Genomic DNA, 19,701 nt, shown 5'->3' on the forward strand with positions numbered 1-19,701 from the left:
TGCATGGATATTATCTGTTTGCGGCAGGCATACGAATTCTTAAGAATATCGAAACAATTGCACGTTTCTAGCTTTACCTAAAAAAATCTTTTATTGCGTTCCTCGATAGTTTCCCCCGAGACGGTAATATCCTTCAAATTACTGCAATGCCGTAGATTCTCCGTTACTCCTCCTTTTGCTTTACGTTGAACAAATTCAGATGCGCTCTTAATTCCAAACGAAAGTTTATCATACGACCAGGACTGTATAGTCTGAGTGACCAGCTGGCTGGGGTTTTATTTCCCACTAAGTAGCCAGGCTTGGCTTCTGGCCTTCCTAAGAGAGTATAACAAACAGGCTAAGTTTTAGAGAATATTGGATGCGTCTGCGGTTTTAATATAAGGTTTTCCTTTATTGTAATAGCAACCTTGATAAATATACGGGTGGGTATCCTCCTTAAAGAATAGCTGTCACTCTACGACGTTCCTCATCAGTTATATGCTAACTAGTGAAGCTCTATTTGATAGCTACACCCACCTAGAATAGGCTGACTGCTTCAGTGCCTTTTTCATCAATTGGTTCTCAGTAGTTCTACGATTTGCAGTAAAGCAGTCGTTCTAAAATGGCTCTCCGCTTAACTCTACTCCAGGCACGAAATATTTTCAGCACTTTAATTATTTTTAATTAGCAGCGGACTGGGGACCAATTCTGCTTTGCATTATTTCTCCCAAATATATACAATATATTAATGGCGGTAACGTTCGATCTCGCATCTTTTCGAAATCAAATCATTTTCTTATTCATTTGGGTTATTCCAGATATACTGATTAAAGCTTTACCGTGGCTGCTTCGCTTTAAATTATGCTCGTAGTATACACAGCACTTGAAGCAGCATCCCGGACCTAGTTTTCGAATAGAGTTCCGTCAATTATACGGTCGGCGTAGCTCAATGGACGTGTTGTCCTGAATTTTGGAAACGCGCTTATCTCTTTTATTACTCGTTTTATTACAGTAGGTGCAGACCCGAGCTTGCGCATGCTCGGCTTCGTTGTTTATGACTGGCAACACAATTCTTGCATCAAAAGATTTTTGGATCCGCATTCGTTTTGCGTTCATTGACTTTATTTAATCGAATTGATAGTTCTAATAATCTCTTAATTTAAGATCCCTTTTTCTGCAATCTACTTCAGCGTGCTCTTTAGCTGTATGTGCTACTTCACACGTCAATTGAGTGTATGATGAATGTAACTTCCGAAGCCGCTACTAAATGTTTTTACACGATTTGCTTCATATTTTAATATCTGGGTCACGCTAAACTACAACGTCAAACGAGGCATTACATTTATTCATTCATCATGTACACAAGTTTCTCTAGCTGATTTACCTTACCTGGACAACCGTCAAAAATTTATCACATTGATAAATTGTCCATACGGATGCACTTCACAGAGGTAATACATCCTCAAGAACACAGTGATATAATATAGTATCTGTACTAGTTGTCTCCTGCGAATAAAGTTCCGCAGGCCTTTTTTAATAAGATATGCGCACTGAAGCTGTCACCTCATAACTTGTTTAATCTATTTCGAATAATTCTATTTTGTTCCGTAAAACTTATCCTTTGTTATTTGACCTGTTCAGTATTTTTTGGACATCTGTCTGCGGGGCCCTAAGGAAACTTCGGCGTCCTCGATCGTAAATTGCTGATCACTGAATCCCCTGGGATGATACCTGCTTGCAGTTTCTCAAACATCTCTTTGAAGACTTAGCTCTGAGCGGTAATTACGTAACTGACTATTCTTTGTAGGACACATTGATTCATTTTTGAAAATAATCCCCATTGTCAATGGTTTAAGTTAGTTAAGAATCAAAAATATAACTTCACTCTTTTAAGTTACCAAATATCTATTCTCCAAACTTAGCGAGATTTGATATAGAATTAATTGCAGTTTATGACGTTATGTTCATTAGCATAAAGCTCGTCTGACACTCGTTCTCTATTGTGAGTTGCAAGCTTTGTCGAAGAGCGATAACAATGACTGTTTTGTAGAAGTATAGTATGTTAGCGAATGATGATTTCCTTAACTTAACCATTACTTAAAGTATGCATACCTAAAAATAACAGATTAGGTATCAGAAACTAAGGTTTTCATTAGTCAGCTCTCAGCACTTCTTGCTGTGAAGCTCCTTATCTGTTTATTTAACATGGAATGCCTATTTACTAGGTTGTTTCCAGTTTTCGTTTTAATGGTGCGCAAATGTTACGACAGCCTGAGGTTCTTTATTCTGTTGTCGTCGTTTTATTAGAACCATAAAACCTCGTTTTCAGTTCCAATTGCAAAGGTAAAGTATGTTGAACAGCATTTGGACATGTTTTGTTTGGCTCTTTCTGAGGTAGGTCAAAAAGGTGTCGAATTAGGCTCCATATAGATGCGGCGTCCATAGCAAGGATCCTGTAGCTGGATCTGTTACTGCAAAACGGCCTGTTGAGCCGTTTAACTTTGAGTTCGATCAAGATTGCATTGAGCCACTTTTCAACAATGATAGATACTGGTCGAACGTAACTGTAAGGTATGCACGGTACGCAGAACATATATCTTAGTTTGTTATAGAACATCTGCAAAGAATCAGATTCGCAAATTCGCTGCTTTTTAAGCCGACGTATTCGTCTCAAGATCAGAACTTTTGCGATCCGAACAAAGCGATAATAACAGCCCTATGGAGAAAGAACTTTCCAGTGATACGTCCATTTCACTATTTGTAAAAAGAATTAATAATAGGATGCAACAAATAAAAGTTTAATATAATATAGCTATATTTAAGATGGTAGCTTAATTCAAATGAATTGATAAAGAAATCGCTGTCTAATCCGGTTGTTAGCCATATCGACAGATAATTAAAGTAGTCTTTCCTACGACTAAACCGTACGTGCCATGCGTTTAGTACAATCCGTCGTCAATCCGGAACTTTGCGTTGGTAACTGGCTTTCGCAGTCATCTACCGCGCATGTGCCGTTCTCAATAGTCACTTGAATTAGCAGCACATCAAACACCATTTGGCTGTCTTCCCTACAACTACAGCACTGTCACCACCGACGATAACGTCCACCATGTCACAACGTTGATACAAGTTCTGTATTACCAAATTATTTAACCGTAATCCTACTTTTTCCTGCTGTCCTGAATTGGGACCGATACTCGTGTAACAGGTTTCGTTTTGTGGATGCGTACCATTGCCCGCTACTACGTAATATGCATTGCTGTTCATACCAGGGTCTTGACATAAAATACCAAACTGCTACATACAATAAGCGTTCCTGTTGACAAAAATGGGCTATTGACTATGAATTATGGACCTTCAACCTGTACCAGTTTAGTGTAAACGGAAGCATCTGGGTTTCCAGGATGGGTTTCTTAGAATTAGCCCTCTCTAGAAAGTTCCAGATATAAATTAAGATGTTGTGGTTAACTTCGGTAGTTTGAGGTTGAGCACATGGATACAAATAGATTGGGTTCAGCTAAATATTTAATAGAAAATATGTTTTGAAAAAATTAAGCATACGAGACAGGATGAGATCAGAAACGTTGCCGCAAATGTTAAATGGATCAGAACCTTTCGATGGCATAGCTTATTACGAGCTGTACATGTACTAATTCAAGTTTAAGACGTAGCTTATGTCAAAAGATGGCAATATGACAAAGTAAATAATTGGGATTAGAATTAATAGTCAATTCTATATATACTACACGCAGGACAGTTGTTTTGATATAATAAGCGTCAGCTGGGGCCAAATCCGGATTCTCATGATTGTGACTCTGGCGTTTTGTTTACCCCACACCCTTAACAGTATACTTTTTTTTGGGCTTTTAATAGGAAAGTGAATAATCATTAAGTTGATGACGTAATCCGGGTCCTGCGGTCTCAACATATCTTCTGACAGACATATACTCATAAATATATGTCCGCGCAATTTCACACGTTTTGCTGTTTCCTGTTCTCGGTATAATATGTTTCCGAAGTGTGCTACAGGTTCAGTGGCTCGCCATATGGCATGAAAAGGCGTGTAACACCTTCCTCCTCGTTGCAAATTGACGCGTTTCGCATGGTTACAATTTAGTAGCTTTCCCGAGGCAGTTGTTGTTGGCCCCGATATCGTCGTAACGCCGAAACGAGATCGCATCTGCGGCCAGCCTTCGCCAAACAACCGTCTGCACGCGTGCATATATACATAGAAGTAAGATCTCTAATGACAGAAGCATTAGAAAAGCGCCTCGTAAAAAGAGTGGCTGTCTATCTGTCTCCGGCTATCGCTACGTCCATTGGCGACGCTGCCAGACACATTACTGTCAGCAGCACTAATACCATGTTTCTTTCCTCTTGCATCCGTACCTGAAAAAGGGCATCCTGCTGTGACCGCGAAAAGGTAGTGAACAAGTGATCCGTCATCTCTGCTGGGGCCCTTCTCAAAGAGAGAATGGTAAACGCGTGCGTGGGAAAGAAGGCTAGGGAAAACACGGATGAACAACGCAGCTCAAAGTCCGAATCGTTGTCTGGTTTCGATAAAGAGCACCGCAAACTCCATGCCATTAGCATCATCACCATTGCCATAATTCATACGTGGATAAGATGTAATGGGTCCCCAACTGCAAAGGCCACTCGAAGAGCCTTCACAGTTAGGGACAAACCCCGCGTTTTTACCGTCTGTTATAAGTAGACCATACACCGACATTTCAGCCACAGTTCTACAGAACAGATTCATATATTCGTAATTATTGTTATCAGAACGGATTCACCAGGCTCCCGTCACGCCTTATGAATTGACTTGTCTTCTTCTAGCAAGCCAGACAATGCCCTTTGAGTTCACGTCAAGCATGAAAGAAAATAGTTAATCTCCTTCAAATTTATCTTATGCTCTACTTAGACAAATAAAGATGGCAAATACTAGTTAGGTAAGTTAGTGAGGTAAACATACAGTAAGAATGTTTGCTTCTCCATTCATGCTATTCGTGTAGGTTAGGTTAGGTTCGTGAAAGAATCTTTATTACAATTAACGGAGTCAATGTTACATGCGAAGCCTCAGACCTATATTCATAAAATAAGCCTTTGTACAAATTTAGACGTATAACCTAGCCACATATTTCACGCAAGTTCTGGGGCCACAATAATACTCGAAAAAGTGGGATGAAATAGTATATCATGTTGCTATTAAATTATTCATGAAAGGCCAGCCAGCATTATCGCTTCTATGAACAGCAGCCAACAATTGACAACAGATGCAATCGATCTTGATGCAATCGGCCTTGAAATTGGGGTTAAATACAATAGATTATACAGAACGCCATTGTACCAAAACATTGTCCAAAGTAGACAATTCTGGATTTTAATAGCTCCTTTTGATAAGTCGTCGACGTCTTTCTATGTTGACCACGAAAGCTTAGCTGGAATACCAGGATTCGTCACTACGGATTAGATCGAATTATTAATTGTCAAGCTAATTCATAAAGCAAACGCAGTGCTTATAAAAAAAAAAGTAACTTTAGGTATTGTACATAAATTCCACACAATCGACCCCAGTCCGCAACGCCGCGATGCTAGTTTCAGGTCAACCGTATCTTAGTATTATAAACGGTACCTCGCTACATTTTTCTATCTGGAAACGTCCCTAATAATAGAACGAATAATATACTCATTGAATTGGCCAGCTCTTACGAGGCTGACGAGATTGGTTTCTCGTACAATAGTTACGATTTAATGGCGGAGCCATCTGTACCACATGCCTCTCTCAAGGTTGTTGTCATGTGACGACAGTACAAATGCATCTGGACGTCTACGATGTACAAAGAATACGGAAGACGTGTTATGCCTCTTTCGTTGCCATTGGTAGTTTGCCCCTTGATATAAGACTTCGATTGCACCGTCCTCTTGATAATGCCCGTTCCATCCGGTACTCCGTCATCATCGAAAGCTACGCTTGCTCTCGATGACGCTGAATGCGAAATGCCGAACGAACGGGACACATAAACGTGGAGAACAGCGGTCGCGGGGGTTTAGAGGAGAACTAGGGAGATCTCGATGAGGAGTGGCCCCTGCTTTCGTTTCAGAAACGACTCGCCATCAAATGTAAAATCACGACAAACGCCAACGAGCCAGCTGCAGCTGATTAAGACACTAAAACTAGCGAGATAAATGTGCAGATTATTTTAAATTGATAAATATGCTCTCTAGTAATAGGAATTTCGCGCGATTGCATTTTGCCACTTTTATGCTATGCGAAAAAATATTAAAGGTTAGAATAGTTTTTAATTATGATCTAGATTGCCGTAACCGTCATTGTATTATAATGACGATTTTGGGAAGAAAACATTTTGAAATCCCGTTCGAGCCATGGATTCACTACTATGGGTCTACACGAGCATGATATGTGGGTTCATTCCTTAAATCGTGGACGGCACGCGGACAACCTTGCAGCAAACAACGTTCCGTTGTGGTCCCTTAAATCAGGCCATATCCAACACATAAAGATAGTTTATAGCGGGCATAGCATTCACCCGCTTCCAATCCTTATCAGAACGTCGGCGCATTGTAGCTAGCGCTCGCTTTTATTATAATGGTTCCAAAGCTAAATGGCCCGAAAAAATCGCATGCCTCGAGCCATTCCAGCAGGCGGCTTCGTATACGAAGACGACACCCGTAGCGCAAACGCGATCATGCCACACGCGGACATACACGCACATACGGGTGCACGTAAGGAAAGCGAGATGGACGCAACTTACGAGAAAATGCGGCTTTGATGTTGTCGCGCTGGTTTATTACTCGTAGTAAAGCTACTTTATATTAAATACTAAAGTATAACTACTGTCATAGCAGCACTTCGTGAACATATGGTAGCCGTAATATGACAAAATCCAAACTTTACACCCCTTTTTGATTCGACTTACCTAAAGGATACTGTAGCATTCGCAAATACTTATCTTATTGCCGAGAATGGGCGAAACAATGTCGCCTATTCCTTCGAGCAGACTTCATGCTGTCATCAGTGCGTCCGATAAGATAATCCTGTGCGATTGCAGCTTTTCGCTTGATATTACCGGGCTGTCGAAAGAGTATCGGCCATTTTTCAAATTAGATCGATTTATGGTAATCTATCTCAAATTGGGGTCAGCTGAAAGTTAAGATGTAACTGCGGCAAATTTATTGGCATGCTTTTGTTCACTTACTTAAAATAGAACGCCCTAAAAATGAGTAAAATTTAACAAAAAAATAATTATATATTACAGCTTTATGAGAGAAATTTGTGCTGTTTATGGTCAAAACGTGCGATCGGAACAAAATGCTATAGATGGTTTTCGTTCCAGAGATGTCTCTCGTAATCGTCGAAAGATCACAAGAAAAAAAGGTTGATGAAATAAATTACTGTTGATGAAAGTTGAGCAAGACTGACACATAAATAGCTATGATGTCTACAATGAATTTGCTATAAGGCACCTTCAAGAAAGCTGGCTACAAAGAAGCTCTATGAAAGTTATGTACCCGATCGTATCTGAATCTGCAAAACTTTTTCCACACCCAACGAAAAGAAATTGATCACGGACAATGACAAGTAAATCACCTGCGACAATTAAGTGTAAATAAAATAAAATAAAAACATCGTGTTTCATCATCTTTAGTATAGCCCAGACTGACGTCGAACTATTTTGGATGGCACTGGAAAAAAAATCGCAAACTATAAAATATTACCACTTGACAAAACGATTGATTGATTCCGGCCTCTACTGTCAACAACTAACAAAATTACAACAAGCCACTGAAACAAATCGACCGGAACTGGTAAACATGTCCCCATAACCATAGGGGGTAAACATCCCCCATGACAATGTCAGACCGCATATACCCTTTTCAGCGACCCGACGGTAATTTCTATTGATTCGCAGTGTAGCTCGGATCTTGCACTATCCGCTTATTCTTTGTTCATTTAAGGGTGTTAATTCAACTCCCAATAAGAAGAGGTTGCAAAAACCAGCTATCACAGTTTTTGACCCAGAAAAAGTTTTACGGTTATGGTGTTATCAGAAAAATGACAGAGGTCGTCGATTCAAATGGCGCGTATTTAATTTAGTCGTATTATTTTGAAATATAAAGATTATTTGTTTAAATTTTGGCTTAAAACGATTAGTTCTTCAACAGTCCAATTATCATTAGTATTGAGCGATAAATGTTTAAGAAACCATGTCGAACTGGAAGGCATATTTCTAAGCGAATTTATTAAAATCCATCTTAGGTAGAAAATTATTATAGAACTTTGTTTTAATTGAAAAGTTGTCGCTACTATATTTTCGGTGTCGTATTATTGAACTTCACTGTCATCAGATAGAGTTTCGATAGGTTGACGTTGGATTCAGTCTTCAACGAAGCAGCTAGCCCTGTAACTGGGTTCCGTGCTGCTTATTTCTGCCCAAACATATTGCTGCTATATTACAGGGCAGGGGCGAATGGGAGGCATCAAGTCGCAGGGGAGAAGATGAGGGAGGAAGAGCAAAGGGATGTTGTAACGGGGGGCGAATAAGTCAATAGGCTAAAGAAGTGAACGACATTTTCGCTTTGGCAAAACTTGATACCTAGCCAGTAACATGCAACGACTAAACAAGTGACCAACAGTATGATCTGATAACGATGACAGTTGTATGTTTTGCGGACCACTCTATGCGCATACAAAGATCAGCACTTCAGCGCTTTCTATCGAGATGTATTGAACCAATACGTACACGTCAGAACAGGCCAGTGCTTGCAATCATGTTCTGTACCTTCGAAAATAATAATAACGATAGCCTATTGCTATTACTACTACCACCACCTGGAGTGGCTAGCGATTTTCGGCAGCAGTTTCGGGACTGAAAAGAAGCAGAAACTGAGCGAGGGAAAGACTCCTGGGAGCAAGGAAAAGAAGGCAGTCAGAGTGAGGCAGGAAGACGAGGGGACGTGGGGAAGCGCTTCGCGACTTGTCGAGCAGGTCTCTTTACCCACGCCAGCTTGCCGTAGTCGCGTCTGCTCACTCCTGTCGCCGCCGCACAACCTAAAGTGGCGTTCATTATTTAACTTATTGTCCGTTAGCGCGCGACCGAGAACCAACGACGCAGACAACGGGCAGGTCGAGGAGTTGAGTGGACAGGCAAGTAAAGATGGGGGAATGACTGTGTTGGAGGCTCAAGCTGCGTCGTGAAGCCGTACCCCTCCGTGTTCTTCATCTCTATCACGCACACATACGATGTATCTCTGTTTTTCTCTAACTTTTGTTCTGTTTTGGATAGACATGGGCCTTTGGCTTAACCGCTGTGTGGGGGCGAAACAGCTACCAGCAAAGTTGGACTAGATAGGGACTCAAGAAAGGGGGTTTCGACGGGGTGGTCAGAAAAAAGCGCTAGGGAGGTGGGAAAAACGAGGGGCACTCCTGAGCGGTGGCCGACAAAGTAAATTAGATTACCATCGTTCTCGACTTCCTGCCCCCAACTGGCCCACTCTAAACTCAGTCCATCTTCGAGTCGGCGGCCGAAGACTCCTGTCCCGCCGCTACGGCCGCCATTGGGGCCGGAGAAACTTGCTCGCCCTATCCACACATACAACCCTAAGTCAAGCTGGCAAGTGAAGCCACGGCTGTTAGACGCCGCGCTCTAAGGGTCGAAAAACTCCCTAATTCCCCCATACGAAGTACTCGCTTCTTTACTCGGCCTATATCCGGAAAGGGTCTTCTTTCTTACCTTGGCCTCTTTGCCGTTGTTGCTGGCTCTGACGTGGTTGTTCAGGCGTGGTACACGTCCGAGCCCAAAAGTAGTGCTAGTAAGGACTAAGAGCTTCTCCAATTTAGAGTCGTTACGAGTTTCGTACAAACTCACCATACAAACACCTGTATTGAACGGTTTCGTTGCCACGTTTGAAAGACTAAAATCGGAAATGTACCCATATTATACTAGTAATTTAGTCATTATGCCACACGTATTGCTGCGTCCGTTAGACTGGTTACCTCAATGAAAACGCCTCTCGTCCTTATATACGTCGTCGCCCTCACTGGTTTTGATTCTGTACATAATCTGCAAAATAACAGATACATTTATCGAATAAATATGTCAGTATTTTGTCCAACAGAACAGCAACTTCAGAACGATGTACATATTGTACCTACAATGTCTAAACCGTAATCAATGTATACTGTAATGGTTATGCAATCACTTCAACGGTGCCCATCAAGAACAAATCATCATCCCGATTTCATGTTTGTGAACTTCGTTCATATAGCTTTTATGGACAGTCAAATTTATATGGGTCAATTGATATAAATCGCATGTTAGAATAAGAAGTGTGTTGGTGAAAACACTCTAAGTGACCATTTGAAATATCCGGTATTAAAAGCCAATATTCGTAGGGTATAGAAACGCTTTCCTATAAAAGTTTACGTCAGTAGACATATCACGGATTTAGCCCTTTGGAACAATGGATCTTTAAATACATTTGCTAGTACTCTATGCTATAATGTTAATATAGTATACAACTCTTGCAGGTAACATGATGGTATTTGTATGTTTTTGCTTCATTATCAATTCCCTTCCGGACAAAGCAATTTAAGCAAATGCAGATGGTCTCCTTGATCATCTCTAATACCGCCTTTGTCTGCTAGATCTCAACTCTTTAATGAAAAGCCTGGCAATAGGGTGGCGGTGAGCTCTGTAATCCTCGCGCTTGTTCAGTGTCTGCGAACTGCTCGTATCGTGAGAGCCCTCTCTACTGATAGGTCCCTGGAACAATACTATTCAACAGTACCAAGACATATCACAGCCAGAATTGCTGAGAGTCAGCTATGGAAGCAAGTTTTTATGCAAGTACGTAAGCTTTTGTTTTTATTTATTTAAAACTGAATTTGGCCGTAGTAGCTCCCATTAGGCACGAACACCCCTGTTTAGATTTCTCAAAATGGTAATAGCAAATAGTGATGTTTGGAAATAGGCGCTGCCTACACCTCTTACCTGCTACACTAACAGGACAAACCTGCCGTTTCTTAACACTTCTCTTTCTTGTATATATATTTTTGGGTCCTATAGCACAGTGTGGAAAGACCTATTGGACCCGACATGCATATAACTCAGGTAGCTCAAAGTTGCTCAGAAATTGCAACGTTTTAAGCCTATACAAATGCTCGAGTGTTGAACTATTAACATGGCTGGAAGCTATTTTCACGACTACATGGTATTTAAGTAGACATATTTATTATAGCACTTGTCCCATATAATGTAGTAGTGTGTATGTTTTCTCTAGGCACAACTGTTACATAAGGATAAATCTAAGAAGACGCGTTATACATCCGCCATATTTGGTTCAGAGGCTGACTCAATTTTTTCGATAGAGAAGTTTACATATTTTTTATATTGTAACAAATTCGTCAATCAATTGTCCCGTTCATCTTGTATCGTTCAATTCGTTACCTTTAATTAAATAGCTCGATGCGAGCTCATTGTGTTAGAACAAAAAGACGCTCTAAGGGTTATCAGTCATAGCATAAATTACTTCCTGCACGCGTTTGTGATGCCTACTACTAGTAGCTACTAGATAGCATGTAATAGTAATAGACTCCGCCATAACTTATTGCTTTATGGAGTAGGCTATCAAGTATCGCACAAATGTAAATACGAATAGCGTTTTATGATTATTTGATCAAAGCACGAGACAGAAAGCACCTAAAGGTGAATCGTGAGTTTTATACTATTATGTGCCTAGATACTGCGCAGAATCAAGCCTGTGTCTCGCCTTAAATCGCTTTCTCTATCCAGTGGGTGAAACGTCGCCTTTTCGAGAAGCTTGGAAACAGTAAAGGGGAAAACCGCACCGTTAAGTTCTCTTGACGTCAGGTGATAGTTAGTTTAGAGTGCTTAAAGTGGCAGGTCTTGCGTGCGTTTCTCTACTGACGATGGTGGGCAGGTGGAAGAATGGGTTGGTGGTCCTTACCTGCTGCCCCTTTACTAGCCAGGCCTCAACTTGCCTCTCTTGATAAGGGGGAGGATGAAAGAGTTACAAACAACGTGGTAATAGGGACAAAGCGACGGGTGAGAGCAATAGCTCAGGTAGGTCGGAGACAGAAGACTAGGGAATTTGTAGCACTCGAATGTTCGGAAAGCATGTCACTCTACTGGGCATATACAAACACACCCGCAGTTGAGGTGAGATGCTTTCTTAGCTTGTCCGGCGCTCGCCCATCCGCTTGCTCACGCAGCTCCCTGAAGACTTGCCTAATGATCTCCTTCACCTGTTTACTCGAAACAACAGTTCGCCTGCACCTCTGTCAGTTGCGCCCTTTTCTTGTCATGGTCCTTCTTTTCTCTTGCATCTGTCTCGGTTTTTCTGACCGGTTTGTTTTTCGCAGCGTCGGCATTGCCTCGAGCAATACATACCGAGGCATCAAGGGGCAAAAGACAGACGTCCTACCTATCAGCCGCCAACCATCGCCACCACCATTAACGTACGTTTTGCCCGCTGCCAGCGGTTTCCCGTTTTTTTGTACTTTTACAGAATAACGCTAAACAATGCCCGTCATTCTAACAGACACACAGCTACACGTGCACAAAACACAGAAAAGCACAAAGAAAGGTAGAAAAGCAGGCTCATACAAAAACACGGCGCATATACGTATAAGTACATATACCCGGGCGAATTCATATAGGCTTGACCGTGCGTTACTTGCTGAAGTGTCTTTTAGCTTGCTTTTATCCCCGTTTACGTTCCTCTAAGGAGACGCAGGCAGGGAAGAAACATTTTGATGTTCTCTCTTTTTTAGTCCTTCGTTGCGTTTTTTCTTCTTTTTTTCATGCGCTAACTGGTTGCAAGCCTGTCTAGCTAGTTCAGCCCCACTCCGATGTTCACTGATCTGGAAGGACCTTGGAGAGATCGCAAACGGCCAGGCGTTGGCGCTTCTCTGTTGGCTGAAAGACGTCGAAGACAGAGAGCTCGGCATAACGGCTCTAGCTAAAGCTTTGGATAAGCGTGGCAGTTTGAGATGGGTGGGGTTTAGGATTTAGGGCGGGAGTGAACCTTTTTGGAGACCGCTGCTTCGAGAGACGCAAGCGGAGGTTGTTTCCCCCTCTTTGGTAGCTGGTGGTCTCTTTCGAGCGACTTGTTCGGTTCTTGAGGGCTAAATTGAAGGACTTCCTGTAGAGACATCGGCGACGGAAAAAGCGCGCAGACGACCCAACCCAACACCGAAGTGGCGACATAGACCGACACACACATACAACAAATCCACGGTCACTCACTTCTAGTCGTCATTGTCGTCATCGTTGTCGTTCGTCGCTCGTTTGCTCGACTTTGACCGTTCTCTGGCAGCTTCTTTTTGTCTTTCGGTAGGTCGACTGCTCGGCTTGAAGCAAAGAACCTCGAAGCAAAAGAAAGGCAGAAGAGACGATGGGAAAAATTGCTGCTGTGAGTTGGTGGTTATGGCGACGGCGGCGGAGAATGTAGTCGAAGAAACGCGCCGATAGCACAAGTAGCATCCGCGACAGTTGAAACTTGGCCGCTGCTGATCCTGCTGGTCCTACTATGGCCACGCCGCAGTGCAAGGATGGAAACAATTTTTCCCTTATTTGATCCATCCACTTACTTCATTTGGGAACAAATAGAGATCACTGGCTTCCGCTCTCCCTTCCGTTTCACCAGACAGTCATGAGCAGCTCGCCCGTACGTCAGCCCGCAGGCGAGCAGATCTTCGTTCTTTTCTCATGTGGCCACCGTCACCGTTGCGACGTTGCCATACGTCGGCTGAAGCCCACTACTACCGACTGCCTTCCGGTGTCAGCACTTCTTTATTTCTCCGGCTTTCCTAGGTTTTCGAGCTGACGCTGAGAACCTCTTTTTCGGGAATGAGTGGGTTTGTCCCTTTGGCAGAGTACTACTGCGGCGGCTGCTGATGTCACCCTCGCTTTCTTGCTGTATTCGTTCTCTCATTTAATTTGAAGGATACTTGGTCGCTAGGTTAGTCAGCCACAAGAATTCAGAGGCTGCTAGATGGCTAATGCATTAGGACGTTCACCGGACGAACGGCGTTGATCGACTAAGTAAAATAGCAGTTATGCAACAGACGTTTATACAATAGCTCTTAATCTATTTTATTATATAGACGAGCAGGCACGCAGCGGCTGTTGAACAATGAGGTCCATTTAGTTTGTATTGTAGATATTTAGGTGAGGGTGCATATGCGGTTAAGTAGGCCTATACATATATAACGAAAAATAATAATACTGTCTTGCACAATAATAATAATAATAATAAATTTGCACATTGCATATGAATGAAAGGACGCTACCGTTGAAAAACTTTGTTACTACCTTTCGTTTCCACTAATCCCTTCTCCTAACTGGCCAGACTGACTCGAAGAGCTGGAGAATCCATCTTTGCATTAGTCCATATAAATAGGAATCGGTCGTTATGTCTCCTACTTTCGTTCAGATAAACACTTGATTTATAAACAAACGCATGGTCCTTCAAAACATTGTTTAACAATTATATATTAAAGCAAAGCCCATGTGGTAAAATTAATTAACTATATACATACGTTTGTAGTTTGTATCTCAACAGATAAATAATCCACCAATATTGCCGCCGACGACTGTGGATCATTGTGCGATTTGACGTTCATTTCGAACCGACTAGTTCTCTTCTACAGATTGAAAATATCCTACGAGACATTCAGCTTTGTCGATACTTTGAGTGGGTGGATCTTCTATCGAAAGGAAGAAAAAGAGTGGAGTGCCAGTGTATGTGTGCGTGTTCTACGAAGTTCCGCCCTGAAATACTTTCGCTTACTCCCAGAGGAGTCCAGCACTCAACGGCGTGGCCTTGACTCGATTTTGAGCGTATTGAAGCTTTGGCTTCCACCTATGAAGCGGGACCGCTTCGAAGGCCGAAACACAGTCTCTATTGTGCCGGCTCTTTCTCTCCTTTGTTGCGAGGCACGTATGCTGACCCTGCGGTGTTTCCGACCGCCGAGTACATTCCGCTTTTCACTGTTGGGACAAACGATGGTGAACGTAGAACATAAGCAAGAAAAAAAGGTGGCGAAAGAACACAGCTCTCCTGGTCGATGCCACCAAGTCAATAGTCGTGACGAAACCAAGAAGGAGCGACAGGCGCTAGCTAAAAACGATATCGTTGCTCTCACAAAGCGTTGACAGAAATCGATAAGAATACAGCAGACCAGAACGCGATAAAGGCCTAACGATCTTTGGAAGGAAGTTTATCGTTAAGTGATTTTGCATTGGACAACGTCGTATAGAATGTGTTTAAGAAAATGTCAAAATCGTTGTGAAATGAATTGTTTGTATAGCCAAGCACCGTAACATGTGAGCATAATAACTCGCATAATATTCAATATATATATATATATATACATATATATATAGGCTTTTCAAACTAACCGATAGTGCCTGAGTCCTAAGTTTAGGGTAGGATAACTCTGTGCGACAAGGGCTACAAAATGGTTCCTACTATGTGCAACATATGGAGGTGTTTACGGTGCTTCAGATTATGTAATTATCTTATCGGTCAATATACAGGAGATGATTGGAGGTAATTGTCTATAAATCCCTTGGTGAATTAATCATACAAACGAAAATTATTGCGGAATAACAACTTTTCGTTCCTACGATCACGTTAGATTTGTCGTCACTGTACCCGTATTTGAGTTAAGAATAAGCGCCACCGCAGCTGCTGGCAATAACCTGTTGAAGCCATTGAGACAGGCACTGCGCTGGTTAACTGAAGATCGTTAAAAACCAAAGTTTTTGAGTGGTTTTTCTACATTTATGTATAATTTCGTAGCACTTCCTGTCAAAACGTTTGATGACTGCGCAAAACATCTATCGTTATTATTATCATGGCAAGCTCTGAGATTTAAATTATAGTTTTAATTAATTGCGTTTCTGAAGATTAATCAAAAACAAAAGAAAATATATAAGGGCAATGCTATCGTGTGGTTTTCGATGGGCAAGGTTGGCTAGCGAACTTCAATAGACTAAAACTACTTAAAGTACAATGCATATCGAACCCTGAATCGAGTCCATATAATGTCTCGGCAAATTATTATATAGGGCAGTTATTAATATCCGACACATGAGTCCAAAGTTGGGCAGAGTAGTAGATAACAGTTAGTCCACCTATTCATTAGTTACTTACATGTGGCCAGCTAAGGGGAGGCTGCAAAGCATATTCGTTTAAAGTGGCCGAGATTAGAGTATAGCACTAATACCGTACTCTTATACGAGGCAATCCAAACTAAATTGTATTGAAATCCATGTTTACAAGTAAACAATACAAACTAAATATCTCTTGCATAAATGTAGGTAGTGCGAAGCGTGTAGCATAAAAATCTTGAAAAATATGAAACTACTACAGAAATGTGGCAATTTTTAGAAAATCGCCAAATTCAATTCTTTTTCGTGCCCCATTGCGGCACTCTACCCCATGCTCCTGTGCGACTTGCACATATCCCAGAAATGGGGAACGTGGGGTTAAGTGAACCGGCCAGGTAGATTGCGTCTGGTCTCTGCTACCAAACAGTCGCTACTAGCACTACCACAAATGCTTGGCGAGCGGGCTGGTGTTGGCTGACGCCCTGCCGAACATCACGATTTGAATGAGCTACCATTGGCCATTGCAACGAACGCTTCTACACAGAGACCCTCCAATAGCCTCTGATTCAAATACATACGCGGCCACACGGTCTGAATGGGCAAACGAATCGACGCATTGACGTTCGATAGCGGCTTGTAGTGCGGCAAGAAGGGATCTGTAGGGGTCGTCGATTCTAGAATGAAGCCGGCGCCGAACGCTTCTGGTCACACCGCAGCCTGACTGGCTGATTGGCCGTGCGGCCATTCATCCCAAATATTTCTCAGGTTGCATCTCTCCTCAGAGTGTACACAGGGAGAAAACTGCATGTGTATGAAAGAGATGGAAAAGTTGTGGAAAAGGCGCTCTATAAGATCGGAAGAGAGGCACGTGTAAAAGAGGGTTGTAGTTTGCTTTGCCGACGTCAGAAGAACAGGCAGGCATCCCTACGCTAGACACGTACGTGACTGCGGCCCATCCATCGTGCAGCCGAGGTGAGCCAGTCATTGCACAGGCCTCGCCTTGCCGCCACAACCGCGTGGCTGTGCTCGTGGGCTATCGTGGCAAAGTACTGGCTGAAGCAAAAAGCCAACGAGCTATGATAGGCGTGTTTTGGTTTGTCTACCGTTCCCAAGCCACTACCAAATGTTGATAGATACGCGTGCGTAGTCGTTGCCGCGTTCAGTGCAATTGTTGAAGACCGTTGGCCGAACGGGCATTTGTGGAAAAATCACCTTCTTGCGTTTCGTGATATCTTAGGACAGCAGCACTTGATCCCTCGTCCATTACCAAACCTTCTGGTAGAAGGTTAAGTTCAATTATGCACCGTAAGGCAATAACGTATGGTCAAGTTATAGCAAAGGCGTAATTACATTTCGTTTCCTGCTGGAAGCCAACTCACAATGCAATGCTTAACGGCAATAGTAAACGTAAAACTGGAAGCTTTTGGCCGTTATTATTAGGTATGGCAAAAGAAGTAATTTGACGAAGCTGCTCACAATAATGTTGTTCTAGCTAGATGTGTAAGCTCAAAAAGGAGTCGACAATGAGTCATTCAATAGATAGCGGCTTCTTTTTAATGAAGATCATTTACGATGAAGAAAAAGTTGAAAAAAAAATGCATTTTATAGTCTCTAAGTTATCTACGGCCATTCGTTACGTTTCGTGATGTAGCTACCACGAACTTCCCAAAATATCGTGAAGGGTCATTTCACTATATTGTATCGTATTGATTTTGGAGTACTTCAGGTTCTTGTACGCCATTTTTGAACGAAATCAATATAGTAAACAAAGTTGTACACAACGATTTCAGCACATCAAAACAACGCTAGCTTAGCAGTCAGCAATCTTCCTAGCAAGTTCGATTTAAATCAGCATTTCTGTGTTCATGCTTTGCCAATCTTGCTCATTTCTGATGGCTAGGGAAATCTTTGTTTTCTTATTCCCTACATACTCGCTTCTAGAAACAGGGTCCATTTACATATGTGACTCTCGGACACAAAACGATGTGGACACACACTTTATTATCCTGTCGGGTTCGTGTAATAAATATACATTCGATGATATTATTAGGAACAGATATAATCATATTACTATAAATTTAGCAAATTTAAAACAATTCTACTTAAAAGCGCCATAGTTAGTCTAGCTGGTTTAGCTAAGTTCAGCTAGACGGATCGAAAATGCGGCGATTGCAAACTAATCTTTAACAAATAAAATAATAAAGAGCCACTAGTAGATGAAACGTCGTATAAATAAAGCGTCGCAAATATATTTTCCATTTAGACAAACACTATTGGATATTCTAACAAGCAAATTTCTACTCAAAACAGTATGTATATTGTACGTATTTTTGACACATTAAAAGCAGTCCCACAAAATGCAATGAATGTAATTTTGAGCCAAGTGATAAATTGAGCCCTGGATACTAAATCAAAGTAAAATAAACAACAATATAGGCAATAAAAAACTCGACATAGAAGCCTCCTATTAGGAATTAACAGATGCTTAAGCAGTCGAGGGTCTGAACGTGGCCGCATGGACAAACTTTTCTCGCACTTCCCTTAAAGCCAAACTTCCTATTGCCGAGCATCCTTAGCGATCTCCTGTACGACCAGTTACCGAAGTAGCACTTTCAAAATTAGCAAGTCTAACTTTTTTCCGTCGGTCGAGGCAATCGTAGCCATCGTTTTGCGCACAAGGAATAGAACTGTTCCCGTCTATATTTGCGATGGTTGCAAATAATAATGGTCACACCAACTCCATCCAGCTCTATGCCTTGTTTTTTTTTTTATATTTCTCAGGTGCGAGACTTGTCATCACCATAAGCCTTTACATTAGCTGGCGCTAGAATCCACCGGATATCGGAACGCCCGATTTGAGACTCCCAAGTTTATCTCCAATCAAAGCCTAAATTATCCTCAACACGAAAAACGCTCGTATCAGAGAAGGAATTCTTCCGTGCTCTAAATTTAACTTGTTCGTGGGTTTCGCACGCGACCCATTTAGTCGCACCGGTTGGATTTGTTCTCTTTGTTTCGTTAAACTTTAGTATAATGAACGGTGCTAAGATTCTAACGGGTCGTTTACTTTTAAGCAATGGTAACTTTCATTAGACACACTTATTCATTGCAACGTAATATGTATAATTCCTTAAATCGTTTTCAATCTTGTTGAAACGTATGGAGAGCAGCCTAATCCTTCTAATTGTAATATTCTATTTTGAAATTCAAATTATTAGAAACGTCCAAGTGTGAGTAGTTTCCCATACAGGAGTAAAGCTACATTAGCTAAGCGTAAAATCATACATAGTATGCAGCAAAACAAGTATGGTCCTGTTGCCGATGGGAGCCATATATCTACCTCCTCCGTACCTCGCTAACAATCGTGCTCACCGCTTTAGCAATGCAGTAAAATAATGAAAGCACGGGAAATTGCAGCAGGAGTGATTCAATTGCTGAAACCCTTCAGTTCCTCATGCGGGGTCAGTGTTTGTGACTGATTTACCAATGCAAAAACTCTTCTGCATTCGTGTCGATCGAGTAGGTTCTCGGATGGTTTATCGTAAGAGAATATCAAAACACA

The 19,701-nt window shown here is 41.8% G+C and overlaps 2 long non-coding RNA genes across 5 annotated transcripts in view; one reads left to right on the forward strand and one right to left on the reverse strand.

Annotated features, from left to right (window-relative positions):
* Positions 1-2,120: 2,120 nt before the first annotated feature.
* LOC111255455 (uncharacterized) lies at positions 2,121-12,126 on the reverse strand. The gene is made up of 3 exons (XR_002675495.2): positions 11,968-12,126; positions 9,995-10,061; positions 2,121-7,071 (listed from the first exon to the last, which is right to left on the reverse strand). It is a non-coding gene; the product is annotated as an uncharacterized LOC111255455 (long non-coding RNA).
* Positions 12,127-12,345: 219 nt separating this feature from the next.
* The window catches only part of LOC147758456 (uncharacterized), a 31,116-nt gene continuing 23,760 nt past the window's right edge, over positions 12,346-19,701 (forward strand). For 3 of the 4 annotated variants that reach the window (XR_015327608.1, XR_015327606.1, XR_015327609.1), the window contains exon 1: positions 12,346-12,478. This is a non-coding gene — a long non-coding RNA (uncharacterized LOC147758456). Of the gene's footprint in view, positions 12,479-14,571; positions 15,351-19,701 lie in introns of all 4 variants that reach the window. The other variant, XR_015327611.1, reaches the window with a different exon arrangement.

Source organism: Varroa destructor, unplaced genomic scaffold (assembly GCF_002443255.2).
Source record: "Varroa destructor unplaced genomic scaffold, Vdes_3.0 BEIS01000001.1, whole genome shotgun sequence".
NCBI lineage: Eukaryota > Metazoa > Arthropoda > Arachnida > Mesostigmata > Varroidae > Varroa > Varroa destructor.